Source organism: Emydura macquarii, unplaced genomic scaffold (genome assembly GCF_026122565.2).
Source record: "Emydura macquarii macquarii isolate MOO-44397 ecotype Brisbane River unplaced genomic scaffold, CSIRO-AGI_Emac_v2 contig_691, whole genome shotgun sequence".
Lineage (NCBI taxonomy): Eukaryota > Metazoa > Chordata > Testudines > Chelidae > Emydura > Emydura macquarii.
In genome coordinates, this window is record NW_027130828.1 from 916,997 (window position 1) to 937,144 (window position 20,148).

Genomic DNA, 20,148 nt, shown 5'->3' on the forward strand with positions numbered 1-20,148 from the left:
ATTTTCTCCTAATCTGTTCTGGAGCGTGGAAAGTGTTATAAAAGTTAAGAGCACCAACTGAATTCATAAAGTCATGGCAACAATTAAAAAGCCTAATGGATTAACAAGATGTGATGATTTTGTTAGAACGATCCTTTCAGGCGGTGTAAACCTTTCTGAAATAGCATTATGGTGTCCATAGAGTCAAAAAATATTTGAGACACGGATACAATGTTATCCCTTTTGTATTACTCCAAACATATCAAAGTGTGCTGAAAGCATAGTGCACAATGGGCAGTCTGCATTTCTGCAGGAACTCTGCAGAGCAAGGAGGATTTATTCCCCGTTTGAAACACCATTTATGCCATTTTCCCTTCTTTGGACTTGTGCTCAGCTATTTATGGATACTGAGTGAAAATTCACCCTCACTTTCCACCTGTGCAGTGCCACTGCTTTCAAGTGGTTTACATGGCTAACACCCTGAGCAGAATTTGTTGCGTTACATCACAAACCAGTTGTTTTATGTAAGGTTTGTTTTGTCTCCATGTATTGAATGTTCATTAGTTTGACTAGAAGTATGATCATTCTAATACACTAAATGACATTTCAAAATTACAACTTCCTTTGACTCTATATTGCTAACAACAGGGTGAATTGCTCTATTAATATCACTTTTATAAGGAAATTCACTAGAAAGGCCCTTAAAGCAGAGAAATTATATGTCCATGATTCAGTGCTTCGGCCTCCACTTGTAAAGAAAAATTCACATGTCAATGCAATTCAAATTTAATTTATAAATTATTTCTTGGCTGGCAAGAATGACTTAAGGAAAGAATTTATACAGGTCCTTTCCTCTCAACTAGGAACATTAAAAAGAAAAAATGGTATGTGCCAGTATAAACCACAGTAACTTCCTGCGCCTGCTGCAGTGATGTTATACAAGAGCTCGTGCCCAAACCCATCAGCACAGCCAATTTAGCAACTGATTTGCAAGGAAAAGATACCTTAGTCCTGTGGTGTTAATGTCTTTGCAGTGGGGGGTCTATTGCCAGCTTCTCCAAACTCATCAACACAATCTATTATTAATACCCCTACAAAGGCTTTGTAGTATCATTATTGCACGAGGCAGTGAAAGCTCCATGGTGTAATCCGTTATCTATATTGCAAAAACATGTGAAATAAAACAAACCACAGACACTTTATAAACAAAATGTTTCATCTGTTATATCGCTTTGCATCCCCTATATATAAAACAGTAGGGTGCAGGAGAGGCATTCAGAGAGATTTGCTGTTAGATGCAGAGATGACTTTTTTATTATTATTTTTTAAGAAACTTTTCTTAATTTGTTATTATGCAGCAAGCTCTTGACTGAGACTTCCTGCTTCTCACTCGGAAAAGTTCAAATCTCTGGGCAACTTTTTCCCATTTGATTTGCATGGGAAAGGTTTTTAGAGGAAGAAAGCACCATCTAGGAAAAATCCTAGAGGGCTGAAATCTACTGTCTTTACTCAGGGCTTAGTTCTGCAAAGATGCTGAGCTCAATCAACTCTGGGACTGGCGGCCCTTTGCTGTCTCATAGCATACTGCAGGATTAGGTCCACAGTCCCTGTCTACGCAAAACTAAAGCAAAGCATTAACTTCAGTGGAAGCTTTGCCTGGATAAGGACTGTAGGATTTGTTCTGTAAGCAACAAATAACAAATCAGAGTACTGATGGCATTTTCTTAACAGCAGTTACTACTTTGGGAATCATTCAAGAAACATAAGAGAGTGAGAATTGGCACTTTTCTTTTAATAATGATCCAAACAGCAATACTTGTATATAGAAATTCTAGAATTACCCCTGATCGAACCTGCAGAGATGGAACTCCATGAGCAATATGCCTTAAAAACAAAAACCAAACCATGTTGCTTCAGTTTGGAATAATTCATGGCAGAGATGGGTGGATTTTGTATGATACTTGTAGTATGTGCTTGCAGTCCAATAAGAACCAAAATAATGTTAAGACACAAGACTGTGTCTTATTTCCCAAATGCCCTGTTATTTTCTTTGTCAGTTGAAAATAAATTGTTCTTTTGTAGTAGTTTCTCTTTTCAGCTAGACTGTCAGCTATTATTTTTCTATTTCCTCTTTTTGTCACTTTGCATTATTTTTGGTGCTGTAATTCCTATTTGTTCCCACTCCTATCTTCCTGTCTCCCATTGTTCCACTTTTTTAATCCCCAGTTTTACTCTTCTTCGGCTCTTTTTTGGCCCATTCTCAGTATGGTTTGAGAGAATATCCAGGCGTGACTCCCTGCTATAGCAACCACACCTCCCCAGGAAAGCCACAACAATCTCTTGTGGACCAGGAAAGTCTTTCACAAGCTGGCAGCAAAAGTAAATCCTTCTTCAAGGAACAAGAAGGATTAGCAGAGAGCTGTGGGCTGCAGACTTAACCCTACCCCTTATTTCTTTAGAGCACCAGTCACTCAGAACCCTGCTGCTATGTACAATTAAACAGACCTAAAAAAAATCCGGAATGACACAAGAGCTGGATTGTGTAAAGGTTTAATTCCACTTTAATACCTTTCCAAGTTCAGAACTCAAAGATAGCAATTTAACCCAAGAATCTCCATCTGAGCATGAAAACTTGTTGTTTGCTATATTCTACTGCGAATCCTTGTCTATTAGTCTGACTTTTAATGGATGAAAGCAGCTTGTTTTTTTCTCTCACGTCACATAATTTCTCTTTACAACCCTTCCTTCCTAAAATGCATCTCCTAACTAGAAAGATGCACAGACCGCAACAGAGAGATCAGAGAAGAGAAGTTATCACGTAATACTAGACATAGCAGGAGAGGGCAAATATATTTTTTCCCTTTTCTCTTCTTTTTTATGAAAAATGAATAAAAAAATATTGTGAGAGAAAAGACACAGGACAATTGCAGATGTGTCCATTAATATCTGAGAATGCTAATCTATTCCTGTAATATGGAGTCAGTGTTAATGAGCTGGTGTAACAAGACAGTACTAATACTAGTGAGGAAAAATACACAGCCCTTTTAAAACAGATGCATTTTAAGAATCTGAATGTCTGATTCATCATCTTTATGGTAGTAACAACAACAGGGTGTTTATTCTATTGTGGTGATCACAGCATTTGCTCCACAACCCAGAGCTGTTGAGTTTCAGGAAACTGAGTTAATCACCAAACTCTGCCTGTTGCGATACAGGTAGATAAGGATGACAACAAGCTACAGGCTTAGCTGTAGGCATCTCATATCTACATCTGTGTTTGTACTTAGGAGCTAGTAAACGAGACTCTTCACACCCATACATACAGATTTACTGATAAGCAGGTCCATAGCAAAGCCAGAGAGCCTTGCTCCTACAGCTTCAATGTTGGTTTTAAGCTTTTCCACTAGTTGCACATGCATTCACGGGACATTGCCACACATGCTGAAAAGTTTGAAAATGGAGTCAAACGTCCACAAAGCCAGCAGCTCTGGGAGCGGGTTACTGCCCTTTAATTCTCACAGATGGGAAAATAATGATAGATTTGTTTAAACACGAGTAGCTTTTTACATACAAAAATAACACTTTGGGGTTAATTTTTTTTGTTTAAATTAAGTGAAAACTTCAGCAAATCAAAACTGGTAAATAATGTTTAACTTTAGTCTAAAAAAAAGAAATATACAGAGAGCAATATCCTCAGTATGGTCTGTCAGTACAATATTAATTTCCTTTGCCATGACAATTCAGACTGTTTGGATTTCTCTGCATAAGAGGGGGGGGAACAATGAAATTCTTGGGTTTTGTATTAACATTTCCAAAATTAGATGCTCGTTTTTTTCTGAGCAGGTGGCAGAATAATTTTTGTTCAGGCTGAGCTTTCCCTTACTCATAGTCCATGAAACATAGCAGTTGGCTGAGTTATTTCTAAAATAAATGTATCTTCTGAATAGCATGAAGTTTACTCATCAAGAAACCTGAAGTATTTAGTCCATCTGCGAATGTTAAACATGAGAGAAGAATCTGTCTAATTCTGCTCAAAATAAAGGTAAAGAGGAAAACTCTCATTGATAGCAATGGGAATAGGATTGGGCCCTTATTCACAAATCACTGGATTTTCAAAAATGCCCAAGTCCATTGCAAATCTCAAATCTATTTTTTACATTCTCCTCAGGAATCCCCACTTGTGACATTGAAAGTGTTGCCAACAGCTTGTAATTTTGCTGTTGGAAGCTAATGATTCATTTTTGGAGCCTACATCAACATAGTATTTCACAATTCAAAACACAAATTGTATTAGTCAGAATTTTTGAGGAGATGTCATCACAGTTTCTCAGACATGTATGGTCTGTGTGTGCTATCTGCTAATTGTAGATGCTCATATGTGTAACTCAGTTGGTCAAATGCTACTAGAAAGTCAAAGGTAGGGGCATGGATCATTTGTGCTTTTCTCTTGTTCTCATTTCACTTAGAATAGGCATTAAAACATTGAACATTGCTTCCAGCACTGCACAAACAAGGCAGGAAATGTAGACTTTTGGAAGGTACAAGTTAATGAAATATGGTTGGGTGAACATAAGCTCTTCATTTAGACAATAACAGTTACTGCTGCAGTTTCTTTGTACCACTTTTATGAAAGTCATAAACTCTCTGAAGAATGGCAGGAGCTATTTTGCCCTGATGGTCTTTGACTCTCTCTACCTGCTGGTGCAGTTAGAAAGTATGAACTGCCTTTGAACAGATTAGGACCAAGTTAAAGTGTGACAACATCTTAAGCTTTCACCACATGTTGCCAATGATTTCCAACTAAAGATGTTACCCTCATCACTTCTGCCACAATGATAAGAATCTATAGCCCAGTCACTTGAGGAGATAAAAGCGGTTTAGCTGGAAGTATAAAGTACTCTGACTTGCTAAGATGAGGAGCTGGCTGTGTCAACCTAGCTGAATTTTTGCTCTACAAAGCACAAAATCCTTATCATTAGGGACTTAAGCTGCTTTTTATTTTGAGACAAAAAGAATACTGTTTATTGGTATCCAACTCAAACCAGCTGTAAACAGTTGCTTTGATGAAGAAGCAGCTACAACTTCAATGTGCCTAAAGGCACATACCCACTGAGTGTCAATCATTAAAGGAAGAATGTAAGGTGTATACAGGGTCAGAAGAAGGCCAGGGGACATTTAAAAGACCTCAGGGTTCCTGGATAACCCTGTTTGCCTTTTAGAACCAAAAACAGTTTAGAAGCTACTTTGCCATATGACCTTTATCCCAACAGGCACCTCTGTGGCTAGACACATCCTCGATGCAGTAAGGTAGAACTGTAGCATGAAGTCTTTGGACTCTGAGATGATTTTGGAAGCCATGTGAGCTGTTTTGTTTTAACAGAGGATGCCTTACACCATGACATACTCTAGATCAGCACACAAGACTTTGATAGTGGTTGTCTTGCTGCTTTCTACAGACATGTGAGTCACAGATATGCTGGAGGCTTTAAGCAATTCTAAGGTCTGTATTAAACTTTGTCATAATTCATTTAGTTAATGAACAGTAATGTGATTGGGCATAATTCCCAGTTAGGCTAGAGCAATTCACAGTGAGGATTTTGGCCTGATGATTCCAGGACTAGGTCATTAACAGAATGTAAAAGATGATATGGTAGAAAGAAAGTAGTTTTGAATACAAATAAATGAGAGAATCCATAGCAATTAAGCAATAGTCTTGACTTGAAAAGGTGTGTCTGATGTTTTAGACAATCTTACACCAGAGATCTGACAGAAGTTTCAAAAAAAAAAAAAAAAAAAAAGTCTGTTCACTGACCATAGGAAATGACAGGTGATTCCTGAATGTCCCTTGTCATGATGACAGGAACCCTTGGAAATGGAACTGCAAGTGACGTCATCCTCAGCTAAAAAAGAGTAGGTCCCATTTTCTTAGCAAACATATTTTTAAGGTGCAAACGCTGCTTTATGGCCTGTAGTGTCTTACTCTGGTTTTATATCACAACAACTGAAAGCAGGATTTGGTCCTAAGCAACTGAACAATCACCTCCTTTGGCATGGCATTTTGGATGTCAGTTTGTCATCTTATTTCTGTAGGCAGCAGCAGCAGCATCTACCACACGCTGTGAATTTTGTAAACACAGGAAAATGCAGCCCCTGCCCCAAAGAAAGCAAAGAAGGCAAAACCAGGTCGAAAGGAAAAGTGGTCAGGTGGGTGCTAAGCACACAGCTTACACATGACTTGAACATAACTACACCTCTCCCTCTCTCCTTCCGTAATTCAGCCTTATTGTCTCTGCTCACATCAGTTTCCAGCATCAGTCGGTTCCAGTGTCCCACCCCCTCTCTTCTAGTATTCAACCGCCTCCCTCCACATAAAGAAGGAGTTCGTGCAGAGGAGACATAAGTGACAGAGTACTTTAGTCAGTAAAGTCCTTGAAGGCATGGAAGGGGCAAGGTCTCCGAGCAGGCCAGGTGGAAGAAAATGCAGCCATTTGTTGTGCAAGAAATGGGCAATGGAGCGCTGAAGCTGTCAGCACTGATGAAGCAGGCAGTGGCCTAAGAGACGTGGGCCTGTCCCTATAGCAAGCAACTGGCAGCATTATGGACCGGGCTTTCACATGGAGCTTGAACTTGCTGTGGTGGAGAAGGGAGAGACGGTTGAAGGACACAGACGTGGGGGAGGGAGATGCGGTCAGAGTGATGGGGACAATCTTTGAATGACTGGACAGGCCATGTGGGTGTTGGGGTGGCTAGAGAGGAGGTGGATGCAGTTATTGGCACATGGATGAGAAATTTTGCTATGTGAAGGCTGAGAGAAGGCTGTGTAGGAAGCAGCAGCAGATTTGGATGTGACCTGGATGTGTAGGGCAAGGGAGAGGCAGAAATCCAAGAAGGCCCCAGTTGAAAGGGTTGTGGGGGACAGTACCTCCCAGCACAAGAGTTCACAAATCACAAGTAAAGTGTCCAAAATAATGAGATTTTAAAACTAAGAAACGTTGGGTTTGTTTAATTTATCCAGGGAGCGCTGCAGGAGTCAGTCCTGGGTCTGGTACAAGTGAATATTTTCATTAATGATGGGGATAATAGAGTGGAGAATAGATTTATAAAATTTGTGGATGACCCCACACTGGGAGGGGCTGGGAACACTTTGAAGGTCAGGATTAGAATTCAAAACAACCTTGACAAATTGGAGAACTGGTCTGAATTCAGCAAGATGAAATTCAAGGAAGACAAATGCAAAGTACTTCATTTAGGAAGGAAAAAATCAAATGCACAGCTAGAAAATGGGGAATAACTGGCTAAGTGGTTGTACCGCTGATAAGGATCTGGGGTTTATAGTGGATCACAAATTGAATATGAGTCAACAATGTGATGCGGTTGTGAAAACAGCTGATATCATTCTGGGCTGTATTACAGGAATATCAGATGTAAGACATGAGAGGTCATTGTCCTGTTCTACTCAGCACTGGTGAGGTCTCAGTTGGAGTGCTACATTCAGTTTGGGGTGCCGCACATTAGGAAAGATGTGGATAAATAGGAAAGAGTCCAGAGGGGAGCAACCAAAATGATAAAAGTTTAGAAAACCTGAGCTATGAGGAAAGGTTAAAATAACTGGGCATGCTTAGTCTTGAGAAAAGAAGACTTGCGGGGGACCTGATGACAGCCTTCAAACACGTTAAGGGCAGCTATAAAGAGATGCTGATCAACTCTTCTCCATGTCCACTAAAGGTAGGACAAGAAGCAGTGGGTTTAATCTGCAGCAAAGGAGATTTAGGTTAGTTATTAGGAAAAACTCTCTTAGAGTAGTTAAGCGCTGGCATAAGCTTCCAAGGGAGGTAGTGGAATCCCCATCACTGGAGGTTTTTGAAAACAGGTTGGACAAACACGTGTCAGGGATGGTCTAGGTTTACCTGGTCCTGCCACAGCACAGCTGGACTTGTTGACCTCTTGAGGTTCCTTCCAGCCCTTCATTTCTATGATTCTATGAATTTTTCTTCTGGTTGCTGAGCTTTTTGAGGGGGTGTGTGTGTGTGTTTATGTTTCAAGCTATTCTCCACAAACATAAGGACTAGAGCTTATTTTAACTTCCTTGACAGAGGAAGGGTGGGGTTGGAGGAGAGAGGGGCAATAAGGTGTTCCATTTTAGTAACCTGATGTTCAAGCTGATGGTAGGTGAGATGTCCAACAGGAGATCTCAAAGAGACAGGCTGAGATGCAGGAGAGGAAAGAGGGCAAAAGGTAAGCAGTGACCAGGTTGATCTGAGAGCTATGGCTACAGAGGTGGTCGTTAAAGCAGAGTAAGCAGCTGCAGGAGCAGAGAAGCAGCTCAGGGCAGGATCTCTGGTGATGCACAGCATCGTTAGCCTGTCTGCAAGGAGATCTGTCTCTGCACCTCTGCACCCAGAACGCACACCAGCAGCCACACGAATAGTAGCTGGAGTATAATAATGATACTGCTGGAGCAGTCATTTAAGGGAAAGTGAAGGACTCATTAACCTGCGTGGCAAGTGCCTCTCCATGTCTGGATCAGTCTGCAGTGCCACCCCCCCGACTCCGGCCAGGCCACTTCGCGGCTCCTCACAAGTGCAGATATTCCGGGGTTTGCAACGTTCTGAAGAAGGCCCAGTGCCCGTCCATCCTTTGCGCTGAGGTTCTGGGGGAAAGCTGGTAACATTCCATGTGGCTGTAGCCAAAGTCTTTTCCCAGTGAAGCACTGTGCTGATCAAGCCCCCTAACGCGAGGCATACAGCTAGTGTGAGACAGCCCCGGCTCAGGGAGCTTGCAGTGCAAGAGACAAGGGAGGGATGGGGAGAGGACTACTATGATCTCCATTTGACAGATAGGAACTGAGGCCCGGAGACACGAGCAGCTTGACCCAAAGTCCACTGAACTCAAGGGGAAGCTTCTGACTGACTTGGGCTATACGCGATTTGCCAAAGGTCACAGTGAGACTCTGGTTCAGTTCTCACTGCCAGGCTGCCAGTCCAGAGTCTTCACCCAAGAAGTCCCATCCCACTTGTTTATGGCCCCGGCGTGTGACGATATGGTCGTGTATGCGAAAATCTGCTTACGGGTTTGTTAGCCGTGCAGAGAGACGCCTCACTGAGCAGTGTCAGGCCATGTTCAGTCATCAGAAGGTGCTGGCGCAGGGTAGGCTAGGACCCCAAGTTGTTCTGAATGGTGATGACGACAAATATATTGACTGAACTTACTGGGTTAAGGAAATGGTAACAGCGTGACTGGAATTGCTCTTCAGCTGCAGTGGAACAGATCTTGCTGTCAGCAAGTCTCCAAAGGGAAGAGATGGAAAGAAGCCCTTCAGCTGGGACTGCCAGCGAGCAGGCCAGGTACAATCCTGCACGGGCACCTGGGCGACGTGAGGACAATGGACTTTGCAGGCATCAGTAACTTCCTGATTAAGGCCCTGGCCCAGCAAGAGTTAACTGTAGCCCTTCCTATCCCTGCAGAGATCTGCCACTGGGGAAGGAATGAAAACTGTCCTCTGACTGGCAAAGCCTGACACAGAGGTAAGAGTGAAAAACCAACACCCAGAGATGGGGGGATGATTTCTGAGGCCCAGAGTTTTTAAACAGCTTCTTAGTTTTAAAGGGCCAGGCATTTCACTAGATTCCACAGAGCACAATGCTGAGAGCGTGGTTACACAATGCTCAGAGCGTGGTTACACAATGCTAGCGCATTAATAACTGTAATCAAGACGTAGCTCATATGGAACTGAAAACTAAACCCAATCTTGAGCTTCTGGTTCAGCCTTTACTCATGCGAAACTCTCCCACTGCCTTCCAAGGACTGGGCTGGGATTTCAGGCACACAATTTAAGCAATAAAACACAGCAGTTGGTGGTGACAAGCGGGGGCAATCCTGCGCCACTCCCTCTGAGCCAGCACCGACTCTGGATCTGCACATACAAGCCCTGGTTCAGTGTTTCACTTGTGGATTTCAAGCGAACAGTCTCCTTGAAGGGACAGGAAGTGCAAGAAGGCATGAAAATGGAACCGGGGGGGAGGAGGGGCGGGGGGACGGGCAAAGCAGAGGGTAAAAGCAGGAAAGGGCAGAAGCTAAGGGGAGGAGGTCGTGAGTGGGGATAGGGACTGGGGCTGGGTGGGGCTTTAATACGATGTCACTGGTATTTCTCCATCTCGCCCTTTATCCAACAGTTTTACAAATCTCATCTTCAAAGGTTTTTGTATCCCTTTCCTGTGCCTCCTAGTGTCTCTCTCTTGTTTGCCTTTGGAATGTATGTTCTTCTACATCTGCTTTCTGTGTGTTATACCATATATTGTCTTACATCATTTATTTCTGTATGGTATTTTGGGTTATGGTTTGTATGAGAGACAAAATATAACAGAAAATCGGTGTTGTGTGTGTATGTGTGTATGTGTGTGTAATACAGACAGAAATGCATACAGTATAACAATACATTTTTGTAATTTATTCTGTGTTAAGGAATTTTCCTGCATAAAACCTCATAAAATCTTTGTAAAAAAGAGCCAGTGGTTCATCTTTATTGTCACATTGATGTCTTTATAAACTTATTCCAATGATCTATAGGAGAAGCTCTGTATTTATGGGCATATTTAAAAGGAGTATTATATTTAACAACTGCATTTAGCTGCGTTAACTGCGAGTTGCAATAATAAAGGCCCTGCACATTTCAATGCTAAATTAAAAAAAGTTCTGCTGCTCAATAATACATGGATGCTGTTTTTTTCATTACTCTTTAATATCATCATTTCCATTTAGTTTATAAATAATTGTAGCTAGCTAATGAAACGAAATAAAACCTGCCTCCAACCCATTCCCTAGAGCAAACTAAACTCTTCTTTTTAAAGCTTCTTAATCACCGCCCAGTTCTTACAAAATTAGCATAGTAATGGGCTTTAAATTGAGCCTCTTTGTTTTTTAATTAAGCTCCCAGCAGGTAAAAATAAAACAGATTATTGAAGAATATGCCAACACTAATAGCCTGAAACTCTTTGGACAATTAAAAAGATCCCATGTTAACCCTTTAGAGGAACCCTACATTATAATTAGCCACTTTGTAGCCTGAACACATAAATATTGTGGCTAAAATACTTTAAAACTCACTAAGGCCTAACTGATGTGTCAATACCGATTACCATTTTCAATGAGAATGTCAGAAGCAAGCCCTATGTAGCTCCAATATTTCTGCACAGGTTACCAAACTAGTTATCTGGGCCCACAACCTGCAGACGTTAACACATGCTTAATGCTGAGCACCTGAATTAGTTCCATGAAAACCAATGGGACCACTGATATGTTTAAAGTTAAGCATGCGCCTAAAACATCGGGGCCTTGAAAAGGCCATTTGACGCTAGATGTTCAATGCCAACAGTTGCGTTTACATTATTTGCAGAACTTGCTCACTATTGGCGCAGGCCTGGAAAAGAATCACAGTGAAAATAAGATCCCACTTCACAAAATGTGAGGACTCAATGTTATATTTACTTGGAACCAACTGGCTGCCAAAGAGGTTCGCTGCTAAACTCCGCTACACAGACTGAGTGCCTGGAGCCAGAGCTCTCAGACTCTGGTCCGGTTTTTCTTTTTCTTGAGCCTGAGAGCTGTAGTGAAGGGAGTTCATTTCAACTCCCTGATGCTTTCCCCTGGGCCTCCATTATAAGCCGCTGGCTCTATTATAGCTCTCTGAGATGCTTAGGGAAACGGCTGCTCAAACAAAGAATTCCTCTTTCATTCTACTAAACCCCAGAACTTAATGTTTGGTGACTGTTCCTTGGAACCTCTACCGCATTTTGTACAAAAAAATTAACTAAATGCCAGAGTTCGCCGCTCTGGTTGGCATTTCAGCCTCTGACACTTATTTGAAGTGTCTGCCTAGCAGCCTGAATGCAAGCACGAGTATCCCAAACATGCCAGAAAGACAACTATTCTTCTTGCTTAGCAACATCCAGCTGTCCAAAGGCAAAGGTAAATCTTGAACTGAACGAGAGGGTTAGGAAAGAGTAACACTGAATCCATGCTGTGGACAGCAGTGATTCTCTGGGAAAATTTACTGGGTATTACTGACAGCCTACAAATGGGAACAGCGCAGAATGTCATCAGCGAGGTTTGTGTTAAATATTTGGATACCACCTGGAGTCCCACATTTTATCTTCCGCGTTTAAGACCTGGGTAGGAGAGTGAACCGTCCGCTTGGCTCTAAGAGCGGCTGCTATCCTCTCACTTTCAGCAGTGTGATGTGCGTCCCGAACAACGCAAAGGGCATTGTCAGGACAGCTGGGCATTTTGCAGCCTCTGGAACCTGACAATACACTGCGTCAAATGCTCACGCGCACAAGGTAAAAATCTGCCACCTTTTAAGCAGCTGCTGTAACCCGCCAGTGCCGGTTTTACACTTTACCTCTCTCTTGTAAGGCTTGCACTGGACACGGTAGGGAATGGGATCAGAGCTGGGCCAGCTTCTGCACCTGGACAAGTGCCTGGGGCTCTCACTGAAGCCACTGGGAGCCTCTCACAGGCATCCCTGGAGGGAATCTGGCCCTTAGCTTTTATTTTCCAAGATAAACTATTTTTTAAATGCAGCCTCTGGTGTCTTTTCCCAGAGGCTGTGCAACCTGCAAAGAGTGGGGCGGTTTGTGCTCTCCGGGGCAGAACCATCATTTCTTCTTTGCTCGGTGACCAGCTTAGTGGGACTGCAAAGGGGGCGCTGGGCAATGGAATCCTGTATACCAGCGTCTGTCTGTAGTAATTGTATTAAAGTCACTGGAGGGACTCTGAATTTACACTGCTGTGAGCGTATGCAACAGCACAATCTGCCCCACTCCAGTCTTACACGCTATTCTAATAGCAGGAGTGTCTTACATAAGACCATCAGTCATATGCTGGCCTGGCGCTGCACAGGTTCTCCCTCGCTGTCCCTAGGATTGAGAGCCATACACTGCACATCCCTAAATGATGGTCCATGCTAAGCCTGTTTCGGTAATGGAAAAGGCACACTTTTGAGAAGAAGCTTGGAAGTTTTCAGAATATCTGTTGAAAATAGCCAGGGAGACAATGTTAACTGATGACTTCTGCTTTTTCTTTGTGCTTGAAGTTTGTCAGCCCGTGCTGGGACTCCAGGGGCTGAGAGGCATGGGTAGCAATATGTAGGATGATGGGTGTTTGTCAAATTACCTCTCTGAGTGTATTTTAGGAACGCAAAATGAACTACCATTAGTAAACCGAGACCTCCAATCCATTTAATACAGGCCACTTAACAGCAAGCAAACAATTTTCTACTCTAACTGGATTCCCATTACAGACAGTGCTGTGGCAAGGTTATGTTAGAAGCCCGTGCTAGCAAACCAGTAGCGATTTTCAATGGTGTACTCTTAGTAATGCAGCTGGAGAACACTGAAAGACAAAGCCAGCACAGTTCAATGAGTGCATTTCAGATGTGTCTTCCATTGTGACAGTTTTTACCCAGAGACATTTCCTGTTGTACGGATAATCTCTGTCACACCACAGAATCTGTCAGAAAGAAAGTTTCTGGAAGAAACTTTTTCTGTATGTCCCCAATTGGTTCAGGTATTGTGGTAGATGGGAGCACAACAAATCTACCAACTTTTTGCTCTGTGATTACGTGTGTGCATAGGCTGATATCTCCACCAGCGTCTGACCTTTTGCAAATTTGATCCAAGATGACCTTTTGCTATTATTGCACCGGCAAGTGCAGCTTTTTCAGGGAATTCTCACTGGAGTGTGTTTTATATTAGTAGCTGGTATGCATCACAAAATCTAAACCCCAGGCTGTGTGGGGTTTATTAATGCAGGTATCTCTATAGAGATGTATAATTTTAGGTGAACCTCATAGTGAACTAGAATTACTATCCCCAAAACTACTATCAAGCAGCACTTTAAATGGACAATACAGCTGTCCAAATAGTGCCTGTGTACCTGGATTGCAGATAGCCCATTTGTTTATTCTGTTCCAGCAGAATACACACAGGTAATTCTTTTGGATTTCATCACCGTCCCTTTTTTTAATGCTTTGTATTCAGCCCCTCAGGAAATCGGAGAAAAGGTATTATTTCCTAACAAAAATATCTGTCATCCGATCACCACTGGCAGCTTCCACTTTTTTTTTTCCAAGCAAGTGCTTTTGTTTAATATTTCCTATGCAGCAGTGTGTGCTTTACACTGGCAAAGTCAGAGTAATATGGTTTCTTTTTGGTAAAGAATAGTACAACCAGGTATTTCTTGTTGAAAGCGTACCCTGTCCATTATCTTATAATGGAGCTGGTTATAATGGATGAACAATGAAAGACAAACAAAAACGCTATCCCTGGATTTCCAGTTTGGTGTAAATGTGATACACAACACAAGCTCTCTTGGGGAAGGAATGGGTTTCATTGATGACTGGAACACACCTAGCACATTGCTGGAGCTACTGAAAACAAATAATAATAATAAATAATAACAACATGTTCTAGGTATTAATGGATTTTTCTAGAGTTCTGTGGTGGGAGAAAATGACAGGAATGGAGATCAGCGACTTGACAGCACTAAGGAGACAGACTGGGCAGGGTAGGCTTTGAGTGAGCTGTGTTCATTTCCAGTCACTCTCTTTCATTCCGAGCCCCGACATTCAGACATATGCTTCCGTCATTGATCCCTCTGAGTCTAAAGAGTCTAAAGAGCAGTGGCAACAGCTAGGGCCCTAGGGCCGGTGGGAGGTGGCAGAAATGGCAGTTTCACCCCTGATTAAATTCAGGAGAATGGATTAAAACCTCAGATTTCATTTAGTGGAAACTAGCAATGAGAAAAGAGTTTGGCACAGCTGTGCGAAGAGCACATCTTTTGCTATTCCTCAGCTTGTGGGCCAGACGTCCAAACGGGAAGAAACGTCTACTGAACACCGGAAACTTCATCCTGTTTTAAGAGATTTTTCCATGCATTTCTGTTGGCAAATTCTGGGGGAAACTGGATGAACCACTGAATAAAGATTTTGCACGTTGAGTTGTCAGTGAAACAGCAGGGCAGAGATCAGCATCGCTCCAAGGCAGGGCTTGGGATCAATGCTGAGGGGACATACACTGTCCTTGCTGCACATGTGCAGCTGTCCTTCACACCAACAGCAGCTCTGTGGGCTGCTCAAGAGATGTGGCTAGCTCTACGTGAATAAGTACCGTGTGTATAGTGTCATGGGGGCATTTCAGAACCATGACTCGGACTTTTTTCGACAATTCTCATTGAGTTTAAGAGAATAATCAGAGAATAATAGGAGGGCTGGAAGAGACCTCGAGAAGTCCAGCCCCCTGCACTGAGGCAGGACCAAGTAAACCTAAACCATCCCTGACAGGGGTTTGTCCAACCTGTCCTTACAAGCCTCCAATGACGGGGATTCCACAGCCTCCCTTGGAAGCCTGTTCCAGAGTTTACCTGCCCTTAGCATTAGAAAGTTCTTCCCTAATATCTAACCTAAACCTCCATTGCTGCAGATTGCGCCGATTACGTTGTCCTACCTTCAGTGCACATGGAGAACAATTGATCACAGTCCTCTTTATAACAGCCCTGAACGTGTTTGAAGGCTGTCATCAGGTCCCCCCTCAGTCTCCTTTTCTCAAGACTAAGCATGCCCAGTTATTTTAACCTTTCCTCATAGATCAGGGTTTTCTAAACTTTTATCATTTTGGTTGCTCCCATCTGGACTCTTTCTTATTTATCCACATCTTTCCTAATGTGTGGTGCCCAGAACTGCCCACAGAACTGCAGCTGATGCCCCACCAGTGCCGAGCAGAGCGGGACAATGACTTCCCATCTCTTACGTACAATACTCCTGTTAACATAGCCCAGAACGATATCAGCTTTTCCACAACTGCACCACACTGTTGACTCCTATTCAATTTGTGAGCTACCATAACCCCCCGATTCTTTTCAGCAGTACTACCTAGCCAGTTATTCCTCATTTTCTTGTGGTGCATTTGATTTTTCCTTCCTAAATGAAGTTCTTTGCACTTGTCTTTGTTGAATTTCATCTGGTTGCTTTCAGACCAATAATCTAATTAGTCAGGGTTGTTTTGAATTTGAATCCTGTCCTCCAAAGTGCTTGCATCCCCTTCCAGCTTGGTGTCAGCCACAGATTTTATAATCTTACTCTCCACTCCATTAAAAGTCCACTCCATAAAGTCATTAATGAAAATACTGAATAGTACTGGAACCAGGACTGAGTCCTACAGGACCCCGTTATTTACTTCTTCCCAGGTTGACAGCAAACCATTGACTGCTATTCTTTGAGTACAGTTTTCCAACCGGTTGCGCAGCCACCCAGTTAGACCACACTTCCCTAACTTGCTTCATGTGGGACAGTGCCAAAAGCCTTACTACAATCAAGGTATGTCACGTCTACTGCTTCCGCCCCATCCTCTAGGCCAGTAACCCTGTCAAAGAAGGTGTTAGGTTGGTTTGGCATGATTTGTGCTTGACAAATTCATGCTGGCTATTCCTGTTAACCTCCAGGTGCCGACAAATGACTGTTTAATAATTTGTTCCATGTCTTTCCAGGTATCGAAGTCAGGCTGACTGGTCTATAATTCCCTGGATCTTTGTTTCCCTTGTTAAAAATAGGTGCTAAGTTTGCCCTCTCCAGTCCTCCGGGACCTCACCCATCCTCCATGAGTTCTCGAAGATAATTGCTAACAGTTCCAACATAGCTTCCCCCTTGTTGTTAATATTAATTGTGTTGAGTTTCTGGTCACCTTTTCAGTGAAGACTCAAGCAAAATGGGCATTAAACAACCCCAGCCTTCTTGATGTCATCAGTTATTAGTTCTGCTTCTCTGCTACGTAGAAGACCTACACTTCCCTTTGTCTTTCTCTTGCTCCTCATGTATTTAAAGAAGCTCTTCCTATTGCCTGTTCTGTCCTTTGCTCGAAAAGTGCATGAAAAGTGCCAACAAACCATCAGCTACCTTCAACTGCATAATACATACAGAGAAACAATAGGACGAGGTAAATACTGGCAGGAAACTTGCTACTAACAGGATCAAGTTTAATAAGGAAAGAGTCCGATTCTGATCCTATGCAGGTGTAAATCAGGAATAACTCCTTGGGAGTCAAGGGAGTCAGACTGGTCTAAAACCTGTTCAAGAAAGATCAGAATCAGAACCTAAATCTCCGTGTTCTGCAGGCTTGTGAAAAAGTTAATAAAAGCCAGTTAATAATGGGCTCCATGTCTTTCCAAAAGACAATGAGGTTCTGTTCTGGAGTAACTAACTCCAGCAGAGGAGTAAAGTTCTGCATCAGCCTTCCAACAGGAGCCGTGGGGGGCAAACAACCTCCTTCGTTTTAAAATGGAGCTTGAGGATGATATGCCGCTGTTTCCTGCAACAGCAGGGGGATGGACTCGATGACCCAGGACGTCCCTGCCACGCCTCCGTTCCTAGGTCCCTGTGTCTGCGAAACCATTTAACAAATAGCAGGAGAGGAAAGATGCTGAAGTGATTTTATGCTGAATGGTTCTGGCACTATTTAAAGGGGATTTACAGTGGGTGGCTAGGCCAGCTGCTGGCGTGGCAGCTAGCACGACATGCACAGCGTGGAGTGGGGGCTGCAGAGTGACTAGTTGCACGGTTTCTCTGTGTAGTGAAGGCAGCTGGAGTTCTTGCAGTGCAGGGTGCCCAGAGTGGGAAGTGCACAAGTCCAGAAGTAGTGGAGAGATGCAGGGTTCTCTGGCCCATCCACCCTGCTAGGAGACGTTTGAACTCTGCATGAGGTGCTGGAGCTCTGCTCACTCACTGTGACAGGTGGGGCTTACTAACTGCACCCAGGATTAAGGGGGATGGGAGAATCACACTGGACCACAGGGAGGGATCTGCAAGCCCAGGGAGGATGTGGCATAAACTGTCCTGGAATCACCAGGAGTGCCAAACTCTGAGAAGAGAGGGAGTTTGAACAGCATCAGTTCACATTTCTGAGTGAGGACGGGGCAAGGGTTTAGCCCATTCAGGAGTAAATGAACAAGGGAGAATAAAATGGAACAAGCAGCTTGGGTCAGTTCTGGAATGAGAATCAACGAACTTTCTGTGAAGTCCTGGCTCAGGTTATCAGCAGCCCTGGGCTGTGTTTTTCCAAGGAATGTTTGTGCACTGGCACACGTGTCTACATGTCTTCACATAGACACACACCAGTAGCCAATGTGGAGAAAAACACCATATCATACTTTTTTGAGCTCCTCTCTAGGACGTCAAAAGCGTGTACTATTTTCCCCACACAGGAACGTCATTTCCCCCACAGGGAAGCTGCAGTTTCCCTTTTACAACAAGGGTGTGTAAAACACAACGGTCTAGCTCCAATCACAATCACTTTACCTAATCCCACAGCAGGCCTACGGCACTGGTAGGAAGCCTCCTGTATTAAGTGACTTTCTGCCAACAGCCTTCAGTGGGAGTTAGATTGGGCCCCCCGGGCTGGAATTGGATGGATCTTGTTGGGCACTTGTACACCTCTCCATTGCCAAAGAGTGTGGCTATATTAATAGTTTGGACTTTGCCATGAATCCAAACAATTTCTGGCTTCTAAAAGCTAACAGAAGCTATTTCTCGACTGTCCCCTTACATGTGGATTATATGCCAAATTCTGGAGAGATGCAAGGGCATGGGTGTATTTTTTTGAATTTCTTGCGGATTAACACTGTGCAGAAGACACATCACACTCCACACCCACTCCTCATGCCCTCTTCTATCCTCCACTGCTCTGTCTCCCAACTCGCTTTCTTCAATGTCCTGCTCTCTTCCCTTCTCTTTCTGTTTAGCTTATCTCAGCTCACACACGCACACTGGAACTAACTTGACATTTACTGCCATCACAATGCTTGTTTGCAGCTAAGCTGAGGACCAACAAACTCTGTGTTAACTAATCAGGCTTTTGTTACAATCTTCTAGAGGATAAAAATGCCCAATTCTTCTATGGACCTGAGAGCAGCAAAGCCCAGAAGTTGTGCTCAGCACTTCAGTTCCTTTGGCCGCTAACCACGTTTCAGTATTTGACATTTCACAGAGCGGGTCATTCAAATCTAGCACCTAATTGGAGCTATGAGCTCTTGGTTAAGCGTCACCCCTTGGCAAAACTTCAAGCCATAATCATTCCGAGCAAAGCCAACCACAAGAAAACAACTACCTTTCAAGCTCTCCTTTCTTACAGAACACCCATTACCACACATACCCATAACTGAGTGCATCCTCTCAGTGATCCTCGTGAGCCCCCTCACGTCACTCCAGTGAATCTAGCATTCCCATAAGAAGTAAAATTCTGGAGAGTTTTGTGTATGATGCAGGCTTTTACTTGGAAGCAACCCAGCTCATAGTTTTTAACCTAGCAAATAATTTTGTACAGCTGAACAAGACAGAAGAGTAGCAAAATCTTTCCCCTGCTCTCAAGTGTTTTCTCTGCAACACGTTTCTCTTTTGCTGTTTTTTTAAGTAATATTTTCAAGTTAATTTTGTGTCTCTGTCATTGAGTTACATGAAAGGGAGATGAGCTTTGCATGAATATTTTATGCTCATTTTATGTATTTATTTCAGAATACTGTTATACGAATACAATACATGCAGCTTCCAAGTCACTCGGGACACTGACTGCATGAGCTCCCGCCTACTAGCAGCTGGTCCTGGTTTCTCCTTTGGAAGAACCCTGCATGAGCCTTGCCTTGACCATTGCGGAGACCAAGAGATGGATGTACTGCTGAGAGAGAGACTAGAAAGTGGCTCTCCCTTAGTTGTTAAGGGAAGTGGCATCCTTCTAGAAACCTTTACATGTGAGTAGTATGTGCAAGATGATACAGACACCAACGGTATGATTTGTGCATTCCAGAAATGTCATACTGACAGCGCTAACAGCAGTGGAGCATTAGAAATTCTGCCCACTCATCCCACAGAATAACAGGAAAAATCATAATTAAAATCATCTTGAAATGCTGAAGATTTTGTGACTCGTCTGTTCTTCCCCTGCTATTTATGAATGTGAATTAGGGCATGCCAGTGTAAATGGAGCCCTGTAGTAACTATCTAAACATGTTTCTTGATCTGTAAGCCAATGAAATTAAAAGATACCCATATTAAATGATGATTATTAGTTGCAGCACTTCATTGATTTGCAACTACTGTGTACTTCAAGCTGGATGAATCTCCAAATCTTC

General features: G+C 43.0%; 1 protein-coding gene across 2 annotated transcripts in view; it reads right to left on the minus strand.

Moving 5' to 3' along the window:
- Positions 1–20,148, minus strand: part of LMX1B (LIM homeobox transcription factor 1 beta) — a 118,812-nt gene that overhangs the window by 19,125 nt on the left and 79,539 nt on the right. The window lies entirely within an intron of this gene.